Raw genomic sequence first — 12,678 nt, 5'->3', positions numbered from 1 at the left:
CTATCTGTCTCTCCCCCTTCCTCTCTCACTAAAAACAATAAATAAATAAAAATTTTTTAAATAGCAAAACAGATTTTTACAGTGAAAGAGGAAAGAGACTGACAATAAGCAAAAGTAAATTAAATATATGGTCTATCAGTGCTAAGAGTTAAGGGAAAAGGGCAGGAAATGGAGCGGTTAAGTTTGAAATTTTAAATAAGGTGGGCAAGGAAAGCCTCATTGGTTTAACTTATGAATCAAGACCTGAAGGAAGTAGTCACTGTCAGTCTGGGGGTCTAAAAATGCTATCTGTTTCAATTTAGAATTTTTTAAACTCTGAACAATTTTATATGTGTGCGCTTGCCCATTTATTTATTTCTTTGTGAACTACCTGTTCAAGATCTTAGCTCGGCCCTGGCCGGTTGGCTCAGTGGTAGAGCATCGGCACAGCGTGTGGATGTCCTTGGTTCGATTCCCAGTCAGGGCACACAGGAGAAGCACCCATCTGCTTCTCCACCCTTCCCTCTCTGGCTTCTCTCTCTCTCTCTTCTCCTCCCCTCCTGCAGCCATGGCACGATTAGAGTTGGCCCCGGATGCCGAGGATAGCTCAATGGCCTCCAACCTCAGGTGCTAAAAAATGGCTCAGGCTGCAACAGAGCAAGGGCCCCAGATGTGCAAAGCATCGCCCCCTAGTGGGCTTGCCGGGTAGATCCTGGTCTAGGCACATGCGGATGTCTGTCTCTGCCTCTCCTACTCTCAATAAGTGAAAAAAAAAATCTCATTTTCAATGTCCCTTAAAGAACAAGTTTGTGGGTTTTTGTGTGTCCAAAAGAAATTCCTGCAATGATAGAAATGTTCTGTATCTACCCTGACAAATGTGCTAGACATTAGCCACATGAACACTTGAAATGTGGGAAGTGCAACTGAGATACTGAATTCTACACATTATTTAACTAAATTTAAATAATTTGAGGGCTAAAACTATAAGACTCTTAGAAACATGGGGGAAATCTTTGTGACCTTGGATTTGATCAAACCATCATTATATCATTGCTGATTTTCTGACCATTTGTTCTATTAATTATTGAGGGGGAGTACTGAAATCTTCAGCTACATTTGTGGGTTTATTTCTTTTTGAAGTTCTATCAGCTTTTGCTTCATGTATTTTGAAGATCTTTTAATATATGCATAAACATTTAGGATTCTTATATCCTGTTGCTTATGAAACAACCTTTTTTATGGTAATATTATTCCTTGCTTTGAAAGTTGCTTTGTTTGATATTAATACAGCCACTCTAGCTTTCTTTTGATGAGTATAAGCAAAGTTATCATTCCCCAATCTTAAGAGTATTTTTTTCTGGCTTTATATCTATAGCATGTAATTGGATCTTGCTTTTAATTCAATCTGATGATTGTGAGCTTTTAACTGGGGGGTGTTTAGGCCAATTCCATTTACTGTGATTATGGCTATGATTAGGTTTGATAATACTATGTTGCTATTTGTTTTCTATGTCTTTTTTTTTTTTTTGGAGGGGGCACCCTTTTACCTGCCTCCTTTTGGATTAATACAGTATTTTTTATAATTCTGTTTTATCTTATTTGTTGTCTTATTAGCTCTCTTTGTATTTTTATTTTAGGAGTTGCTATAAAGTTCAGAGTATACATTTTTAACCCACAAAGTCTAACTTTAGGTTATACAGTATATAAACTATACAGTACTTATTCATTTTCATTCTTTTTTTTTTTTGTATTTGTCTGAAGTTGGAAACAGGGACGCAGTCAGACAGACTCCTGCATGCACTCGACCGGGATCCACCCGGCATGCCCACCAGGGGGCGATGCTCTGCCCATCTGGGGTGTCGCTCTGTTGCAACCAGAGCCATTCTAGCGCCTGAGACAGAGGCCACATAGCCATCCTCAGCGCCCGGGCCAACTTTGCTCCAATGGAGCCTTGGCTGCGGGAGGGGAAGAAAGAGAGAGGAAGGAGAGGGGGAGGGGTGGAGAAGCAGATGGGCGCTTCTCCTGTGTGCCCTGGCCAGGAATAGAACCCAGGACTCCTGCACGCCAGGCTGACGCTCTACCACTGAGCCAACCAGCCAGAGCCAGTACTTATTCATTTTCCCCCTCAAAACATTTTACATGTTATGCTATAAACTCCATGATATATTACCTTTTTTTTGATATATTATCTTTTGTACAAACATCTTTTAAACAATTTTAAATCCTTTTATGTTCATCAATGTGATTACCATTTCTTGATCTTCATCCCTTTCTGCAGCTCCAGATTGCCAACTGATACCATTTTTAATCTGCTTGAAGTACGACCTTTAACATTTCTTGTAGTGGAAGTCAGTTGGTCACAAATTCTTCTAGTTTTTGTGTGTCTGAAAACATCTTCACTTTGTCTTCATTTCTGGGCGATATTTTTGCGATAGAATTCTATGTTGACAGTTTTTCTTTCTGTTTTTCCACTGTCTTCTTACTTGTACTGTTTTCAATGAGAAATCTGATGACCACCCTTATCTCTGATCCTCCATAGGGAATGTATCTGCTCCCTGCCCTCTCTTTTTCTGGCTGCTTTTTGGATTTTCAATTTTTTCACTGGTTTAAACAGTATGATTAGATGTGCCTTGGTGTAGTTTTCTTCATGTTTCTTATACCTGAAAGTTATACAGCTGCTTAGATCTGTGAGTTATAGTATTTTTCAAGTGTGAAAACATCTTGGTCATTCTTTCTTCAAGTATCTTTCTGCCCCTCCTTTTCTTCTTTCAGAGATGCCAGTTACTCATACATTAGGACAGTGGTCAGCAAACTCATTAGTCAACAGAGCCAAATATCAACAGTACGATTGAAATGTCTTTTGAGAGCCAAATTTTTTAAACTTAAACTATATAGGTAGGTACATTCCTTATCGAGATAGCGCCCACATGTGGTATTTTGTGGAAGAGCCACACTCAAGGGGCCAAAGAGCCACATGTGGCTCGCGAGCTACAGTTTGCCAACCAGGGCATTAGGCCATTGGAGGTTGCTCATGTTCAATGATAGTTCAACGATATTCTTTTCATTAAATTTTTTTCTCTTTTCTTTATATAATTTTGTATAGTTTCTATTGTTGTGCCTTCAACTTCATGAATCTTTTCTTCTGCAATGTCTAACTGATGTAATCCCATCCTGTGTATTTTTTATCTCAGATAATATTTTCATCTCCAGAAGTTTGATTTGGGCAGTTTAAAATCTTTTTGTACATATGTAATAGAATTACATTATGTGTTTTGATGTACTTCTCTGCTAGATCTAGCATCTGTGTCAGTGCTAGGTAGGATTTTTTTTTTTTTTTTTTTTTTGTATTTTTCCAAAGTTAGAAGCAGGGAGGCAGTCAGACAGACTCACATGCGCCTGACAGGGATCCACCCAGCATGCCCACCAGGGGGTGATACTCCGTTTTGGCTAGAGCAGGGGTTCCCAAAATGCGGCCCCCTGAGGCCATTTATCTGGCCCCCGTTGCACTTCCGGAAGGGACACCTCTTTCATTGATGGTCAGTGAGAGGTACAGTACTACTTCCAGTGATGTGGGACACACACATCACGGCTCCGGAAGCACGTCATATCACTTGTTAAGGCTAGCAGTGACAAATATGGAACCGGACATTGACCATCTCATTAGCCAAAAGCAGGCCCACAGTTCCCATTGAAATACTGGTCAGATTGATAAGTGTGGTGGTTACGGGGGGAGGGGGGAGAGGGAAAGGGGGAGGGGCACAAAGAAAACTAGATAGAAGGTGACAGAGGACAATCTGACTTTGGGTGATGGGTATGCAACATAATTTAACGACAAGATAACCTGGACATGTTATCTTTGAATATATGTATCCTGATTTATTGATGTCGCCCCATTAAAAAAATAAAATTATTAAAAAAAAAAAGAAATACTGGTCAGTTTGTTGATTTAAATTTACTTGTTCTTTATTTTAAATATTGTATTTGTTCCCATTTTGTTTTTTTACTTTAAAATAAGTTATGTGCAGCCTGACCAGGTGGTGGCGCAATGGATAGAAAGTCGGACTGGGATGCGGAAGGACCCAGGATCGAGACTCCGAGGTTGCCAGCTTGAGCGCGGGCTCAACTGGTTTGAGCAAAGCTAGAGCAAGGGGTTCCTCGGTCTGCTGAAGGCCCACGGTCAAGGCATATATGTGAAAGCAATCAATGAACAACTAAGGTATCGCAATGCGCAATGAAAAACTGATTGATGCTTCTCATCTCTCTGTTCCTGTCTGTCTGTCCCTGTTTATCTCTCTGTCTCTGTAAAAAAAAAAAAAAAAGAAAAAAAAGATGTGCAGTGTGCATAGGGATTTGTTCATAGTTATTTTATAGTCCAGCCCTCCAACGGTCTGAAGGACAGTGAACTGGCCCCCTGTGTAAAAAGTTTGGGCTAGAGCCATTCTAGTGCCTGAAGCAGAGGCCATGGAGCCGTCCTCAATGCCTGGGCCAACCTTGCTCCAATGGAGCCTTGGCTGAAGGAGGGGAAGAGAGAGATAGAGAGGAAGGAGAGGGGGAGGGGTGGGGAAGCAGATGGGCGCTTCTCCTGTGTGCCCTGGCTGGGAATCAAACCCAGGACTCTACGCTGAGACAACTGGGTAAGTTTTGATTGATTATTCTCATCATTGGTTATGCTTTCCTTCCTCTTTGCTACCTGGTAATCTTTGCTTGTATGCCAGACACTGTGAGTTTTACCTTGTCTCAATATTTTTATATTCCTACTGGCTGCTTGATATTTTTATAGTACTATAAATCTTCTTGAGCTTTGTTCTGAGATGCTGTTAGCTAGTTGGAAATAGTTTAATTTGCTCAGGTCTTGCTTTTATGATTTATTAGGCAGGTCTGAAGCAGTATGCAGCCGAGGGTAATTATTCTCTACCACTGAAGCAGGACCTTTCTGAATACCTTACCCAATGCCACATGAATCATAATGCTTTTCCATCTGACTGGTGGGAACAGGTTCTCTCTTAATCTCCCCTTTAATCCTTTCACATTATTCTTTCCTCTTAGGTCATCTTCTCGCACACATGCACTGACCCACACTGATGAATGATCAAAGGGTCCATCTGCAGATCTCTGGAGTTTTCTCTCTTTGTAAGCTTTCTTCTCTTTTGTATTCTGACTTGTTAACTCTAGCTCCTTCAGTATCTCTGGACCCTAAGAGCCGTCTCCTCGACTTAGGGAATCTTCCTACCTGTACCATGACATGGAAACGATCTTTAATTTTTGTTTTAAGTTTATTTTTGACAAAAAATTGGGTACAGATGGTTTCCAACTTCATGGTGGTTCAATTTACAATTCTTCACCTTTACAATGGTACAAAACTGAAACACATTCAGGAGAAACCAGCCATTCTCCAGCCTCATCAGAAGAGATTGATGACTCTGTTGCCATCATAACCCTATCATCCAGCAATTAACTTTAATTCAGTGCTTCAACCATTCAGGCCCTATGCATTTTCAACTGTGTGTTAATAATGAATACCCATACAATCATTCTGTTTTTACTTTTAGTACAGTATTCAATAAATTACACAAGATATTCAATACTTTATTATAAAACAGGCTTTGTGTTAGATGATTCTGCCCTACTATAAACTAATACTAATGTAAGTGTTCTGAGCATTTAAGGTGAGCTAGGTAAGCTATGATGTTCGGTAGGTTAGGTGTACTAAATTCACTTTTGACTTACAGTATTTTCAACTTATGATGGGTTTATCAGGATGTAACTCTATCGTATGTCAAGGAGTGTCTGTACATTTAAGGTAAACAATACAATATTTTTATATATGTATACATGGTGAAATTATTACCACAGTCAAGTTAATTAACATCTATTACCTCCCAAAGTTGCCTTTGTTTGTGGTCAGAACATTTAAGATCTACTCTTTTATTAGCGAATTTCAAATATACATTAACTATAGTCACCATGATATAATCAGGTCTGTAGAAATTATTCATCTTATAACTAAAAGTTTGTACCCTTTCGTAATCTCTCCCCCTTTCGGTAACCACCTTTCTATTTTCTGTTACTATAAAGTTGACTTGGGGAGGGAGGAGTTTGTTAAGACAGAAAACTTGATCATTTCTTAGGATTACTGTCCTTTGTTGTCCAATGAACAGTTAACTTGAAAATCATTATTTTAGGTAGGATGGTAAATCCAATTTCTGTTATTCCATCTTCCCTTCCCTCCTTCCTAGACTCACGTGTCTTGACAATAGTAAACTGCCTAAGAAATTCTAAACCAGCCTCACATTATAATTCCTGGGTCTATCTGCTTATCAGAATAACCCCTTTTAATGGCCTTCATTTCCTCCTCCAATTATCATTCTTTCCCTCTCCCTCTCGCAATGCTTTCCTGTAGGTCTCTCTTTGGGGACTTACTGCTAAGATGAGTAATTATGCTATTTTTTTCTGAGCAGTTGGAAAGATTAAGGAGAGACAGGTGTCAGCTTTAGGTAATAAAGGAAGTCTAGCAAGCTCAGCTTAAGGACGGCAAACATAAGGGCTCTTAAATCAAAGATTTGTTTTGGCTTTTAGAATCTAGTTTTACTTGACATAGGTTTCCCTCTGTACTTAAAAATGCGAAAGCCTGGTGATAAATAAGCAGTCCACTTCACAAATCTTTTATGATCTGCTTCTCTTACAGAGCTTTCTAGCTCAAAAATGGTACCATCTTTGGATCCAGTTGTTTAGGCCATAAACCTTGGGTGTCACCCTAGACGCTTCTCTCTCATACATACTGTATCCATTCCCTCAGCAATCTCGTCCTAAACTGACTGATATTTTATTCTACCACTATCAGCCTAGTTCAAGTCATCATCATTTCTCTCCCAGGTTTTCCTATTCCACCTTTCCTTTGTACCAAACAATCTATTTCCCATACAGTACCCAGAACAGTCTTTATAAAACATAAACTAAACTGTGTAACCCTCTGCTCTCAACTCTCTGTTAAAGGTTGATTTTTACAACTGCACATGAACATCCTCCAGGATGAACTGTATGCTAGGCCATAAAATAAGTCTCAACAAATTTAAAAGGATTGAATTAATAAAAAGCATGTTTCTGACCACAACAAAATTTAATTAGGTTGTTGAAATTCCTTTCAAAAACAGAGTATTCTGAAATATCCTCAAATATTAGGAAAGTAAGCAACACTCTATAACAAAATCATGGGTCAAAGGAAAACAACAAATACAGGGAAGTTAGAAAATATCTTGAATTGAATAAAATTAAATATAAAATGTATGAGATGCAATTAAACCAGTGCTTAGAGGAAAATTTACTGCTCTAAATGTGTATGTTGCCTGACCAGGCGGTGGCGCAGTGGATAGAGTGTCAGACCGGGATGCGGAGGATCCAGGTTCGAGACCCCAAGGTTGCCAGCTTGAGCGCAGGCTCATCTGGTTTGAGCAAAGCTCACCAGCTTGGACCCAAGGTCGCTGGCTCGAGCAAGGGGTTACTCAGTCTGCTAAAGGCCTGTGGTCAAGGCATATATGAGAAAGCAATCAGTGAACAACTAAGGTGTCGCAACGAAAAACTAATGATTGATGTTTCTCATCTCTCTCCCTTCCTGTATGTCTGTCTCTGTCTATCCCTCTTTCTGACTCTCTCTCTGTCTCTGTTAAAAAAAAAAAATGCGTATGTTAAAAAAGACAGGTTTCGGCCTGACCAGGGGATGGCACAATGGATAGATACTGGGACCAGGACGCAGAGAATCCAGGTTCGAAACCCCAAGGTTGCCAGCTTGAGCACAGGCTCATCTGGTTTGAGCAAGGCTCACCAGTTTGAGCCCAAGGTCGCTGGCTTGAGCAAGGGGTCACTCAGTCTGCTGTAGCCCCCCGGTCAAGGCACACATGAGAAAGCAATCAATGAACAACTAAGGTGCCGCAATGAAGAATTGATGCTTCTCATCTCTCTCCCTTCCTGTCTGTCTCTATCTGTCCCTCTCTCTGACTCTCTCTGCCTCTGTCACACACACAAAAAAAGGTTTCAAATCAATTAACTTGAGCTTCCACCTAAGGAACTAGAAAGAAAATAAAGATTAGAGTGGAAATCAATGGAAAAAAAAATCAGTGGAACCAGAAGTTGGTCCTTTGAAAAGATCAATAAAACTGGCAAAGCTTTAAGCTAGACCAAGAAAAAAATATCAGAAGTCACAGATGACTAATATAAAAAAAGGGAAGCAGGAACATCACTACTAACCAAGAGAAATTAAATGGATTGTAAAAGGACAGCCTGAATAAAATGAATAATACCAACAAATGAGACAATTTAGAGAAAATTGATAAATTTTAGAAAGACACAAATTACCAAAACTAACTCAAGAAGAAACAATATCCAGGTAGACTTATAAGAAGTAAAGAAATAGAATTATCAACTAGAAATCATCCCACATGAAAAAGAAATAAAAAAAAAAAAAGCTAAAAAAATCATCCCACATGCAACTAAATAAAGCTGGAACTGCTACACTAACATCGGATAAAGTAAAACTTTAAGACAAAAATTGTCGCTAAAGATAAAGAGGAACATTTTATCTCAGACAATCTATCAGGAAAATAAAGTAATAAACACAGGCTGGGGAGCAAGTCTTTGCAAACATTTATCTGATAAAGGACTTATATTCACAACACAGAAAGAAGTCTCAAAACTCAACAACAAAAAGACAACCTAATTTCCAAACAGGCAAAAGATCTGAGCAGACACTTCACCAAAGACAACACCTAGATGATAAACAAGCACAGAAAAAGATGTTCAACAACATTAAGAAAATGCAAACCGGCCCTGGCGGGTTGGCTCAGTGGTAGAGCGTCGGCCTGGCGTGCAGGAGGAAGCGCCCATCTGCTTCTCCACCCCTCCCCTTTTCCTTCCTCTCTGTCTCTCTCTTCCCCTCCCGCAGCCAAAGCTCCATTGGAGCAAGGTTGGCCCGGGCGCTGAGGATGGCTCTGTGGCCTCTGCCTCAGATGCTAGAATGGCTCTGGTTGCGGCAGAGCGACACCCCAGATGGGCGGAGCATCGCCCCCTGGTGGACATGCCGGGGTGGATCCCGGTCGGGCACATGCAGGAGTCTGTCTGATTGCCTCCCAGTTTCCAGCTTCAGAAAAACACAAAAAGGAAAAAAGAAAAAAAGAAAATGCAAACCAAAACCACAATGAGATTATCAGCAGAACAGAATAGCATAATCAAAATGACAGATAATAAGAGAAAATCGAACCCACATACCTTGCTGGTAGGAATATAAAATGGACAGCTGCTTTGAAAAACAGGCTGTTTCTCAAAATATTAGTTACCATATGAGCCAGCAACACCATTCCTAGGTATCTACCCAAGGGATAGGAAAACATACAGCCACACAAAAACTTGTACATGATGCAGCCAAAATGTGGAAACAACCTAAATGTCTATCGACTGATGCATGAATAAACAAGACTATTATTTGCCAATAAAAAGGAATGAAATACCAGTATATGTTAGAACTAAGTGGAAGAAGCCAGTCACAGAAGGCCACATATTGTATATCCCACTTACATGAAATCTCCAGAATAGGCAAATCCATAGAGAAAATGTTAAAGATCAGTCATTACTTAGAACAGGGGAAAGAGAGAAAGGGAATGGCTGCTAATGGGTATAAGGTTTTTGGGGGATGATGAAAATGTTCTAAAGTTGAATTATGGTGATGGTTACACAACTTGGTAAGTATACTAAAACCAACTAATTGTACACTTTATATAGAAGAGCTTGATGAAATGTACGTTGTATATCTCCATAAACCTGGTTAAAAAACAACTCTATCAATAGTTTGGAGTGTGGGTGGGTAGAAGTAGTAAAACAAGCACTAAAAATCAAAACCAAACAATATTTATTTGCAAATCATAGGTTTTAAAGAACCTGTATCTAGAATAGAGAACTGTTAAAATTCTGTATAACACAAACAACCCAATATAAAAACATGTAAAAATTTGAACAGATATTCCCCTAAAGAATAAAAATCACACGGCACATGAAAAGAGGCTCAATACCTTTTCAACATCCTAATTCCAGTTATTAGGGGAATGCTATCAAAGCCAGGAGGTATCATTTCACATCCTAGTGCTAGAATGGCTACAAGACAGACAACCTGTTTTGAAAACCTCTTACCTGCTACTAAATTTGTATATTTACAGAGATTAAAATGGTTAATTTCATGTTATATATATTTTACCACAAGAAAAGTCCTTACTAGTACTTTTAAATAAAAGTAAACAAAGGCAGGATAAAAACAACTACAAAAAATCTTCTCACAAAGAACAGCCAGACATTAGATGTCTTCACTGCTGAGTTCTACCATATATTTAAAGAATATATCACATTTTAACATAATCTTTTTCAGAAAACACTTCCAAATGTATTCAACGAGGGCAATTTAAATATATAATTAAAGGCATCATAAAGTATATAAGACATAAGGTATTGGATCAAAATCCTAACTCAGTTCCAATCCTGACTTTGTTACCAATGAATTATGTAATACTAGAAAGCCCGGCGGTCATACGAAATGACTGCTGTTCTAGATATTATAAATTGTAATTAAAATGATTTGTGCAAAGGTGTCTGCTAATTCAAACTGAATTATCCAGGGCAGGCGGCAAGGACGCCCCTTTGCTTAGTGTCCCACAGGGTTTCCCCCTTCTACTTGCTTAATTGCTTAAAGTAGAGTGCAATGAAGGAAACCACTGGCGGTACATTTCTTAAGAGCCACCGCTAGCTCAATAAATAAAGGTGATTTAAATATGTTTTAATCCTTTTTGCGTTTCGGTCAGCATTACTCTGTCGTTTTTTTGCATTTCTCTCCTGCCTTTGTTCAAGGGACTCATTTTGTCGAGACAGGCTTTTTTGTCTTGCATCTGAGGCAAGCCTTGTTTCTCTATGCTCATCAGTCTCATTTTGCCGAGAAAGACACATTTGCTCTGCAACTGAAGCAAGCCTTGTCTTTCTCTGCTCAGTGGTTTCTTTTTTCGAGAAAGCCGTTTTTGTGCAGCTTTAGCTCCTTTTCTCTCCTCTTCAGTGCTGTATTTTCTAGGAGGCATTCTTAAAAGAAATTACGTTAAGACGTAGTTTTTATGTAAAACAGATGATTGCCAATGCAAACAAATGTTCACCTTCCCCCTGACACGCTCAATTTGCGTTCAGCCGTGGCAACTTCACCCCATTGGCTAGTAGTTACGCAAGCAACCAATAAGCTATTGGCGACAAACTGACACTTAAGCTGCATATAATAAAGATTTATCAGGTTAACTCAACTTGGTGAGCTCCCGTTTCCTCATCTGTAAAATAAGGAAGTTCAGAGAAATCTTTTCCATTACTATAATTCTGTAGTACATTTACAGTATAGAATTTGTTTAAAACCTGCATGATCCTAAATTTGTATAACCTGTTTATAAAACAATATGGTAACATGCAGTAAGAACCAGTTTATACTCTCTGGCGAAATAACTCAAGTTTTGGCTATTTTACTTACGTAATTCAAGCAAAGCAAAAGAACACATAAAAATATGGTCACTTTAACAACCTACATGTCCAACAAGGGTGGAATAAGATAGTAACACAAAGAAATATCCAATTACTAAAAATTAGTAGATAATTGTGGAAAATAACTTTCTTAGGTGAAATGATTTAAACTATGAAGATGTACATAGCATATAAATGCAATATATGCCAAAGAAAAGGTCATATGTACTAATAAATGTATAAATAACGCTATTTAATTATAATGGTGGTGAGACACTGTAAGAACTCAACTCTTTTTTTTTTTTTTTTTGTATTTTTCTGAAGCTGGAAACGGGGAGAGTCAGACAGACTCCCGCATGCGCCCGACCGGGATCCACCCGGCACGCCCACCAGGGGGCGACGCTCTGCCCACCAGGGGGCGATGCTGTGCCCCTCCGGGGCGTCGCTCTGTTGCGACCAGAACCACTCTAGCGCCTGGGGCAGAGGCCAAGGAGCCATCCCCAGCGCCCGGGCCATCTTTGCTCCAATGGCGCCTCGGCTGCAGGAGGGGAAGAGAGAGACAGAGAGGAAGGAGAGGGGGAGGGGTGGAGAAGCAGATGGGCACTTCTCCTGTGTGCCCTGGCCGGGAATCGAACCCGGGACTTCTGCACGCCAGGCCGACGCTCTACCACTGAGCCAACCAGCCAGGGCCAGGAACTCAACTCTTGCTTACATCAATCAGCCTCTGATAAAGCTGGCTTCATTATATGTCATTTAACTTATAGGCGCAGAACCTTTTGAGAACATTAAATGAGGACTTACTGTAGTATTAGAGTTGTGAGTCTAAGGATTTATTTTCCCCCCTGAAGCGAGAAGCAGGGAGGCAGACAGACTCCTGCATGCACCTGACCGGAATCCACCCAGTATGCCCACCAGGGGGCAATGCTCTACCCATTTGGGGCACTGCTCTGTCAAAACAGGAGCCATTCTAGCGCCTGAGGCAGAGGCCACAGAGCCCTCTCAGAGCCCAGGCCAACTTTGCTCCAATGGAGCCTGGGCTGCGGGAGGGGAAGAGTGGGAGAGAAAGAGAGAGAGAGAGAAAGGAGAAGGGAAGGGTGGAGAAGTAGATGGGCGCTTCTCCTCTGTGCCCTGGCCAGGAATCAAACCTGGGACTTCTACATGCCAGGCCAACGCTCT

The 12,678-nt window shown here is 40.2% G+C and overlaps 1 protein-coding gene across 2 annotated transcripts in view; it reads right to left on the bottom strand.

Annotated features, from left to right (window-relative positions):
- Window positions 1-12,678, bottom strand: part of SPPL3 (signal peptide peptidase like 3) — a 110,234-nt gene that overhangs the window by 33,968 nt on the left and 63,588 nt on the right. The gene's annotated exons all lie outside the window — the stretch shown is intronic.

The sequence above is a fragment of the Saccopteryx leptura genome, chromosome 2, assembly GCF_036850995.1.
Source record: "Saccopteryx leptura isolate mSacLep1 chromosome 2, mSacLep1_pri_phased_curated, whole genome shotgun sequence".
Lineage (NCBI taxonomy): Eukaryota > Metazoa > Chordata > Mammalia > Chiroptera > Emballonuridae > Saccopteryx > Saccopteryx leptura.
The sequence above is the reverse complement of the archived record's forward strand: the minus strand, read 5'-3'. Positions and strand labels throughout refer to the sequence as shown.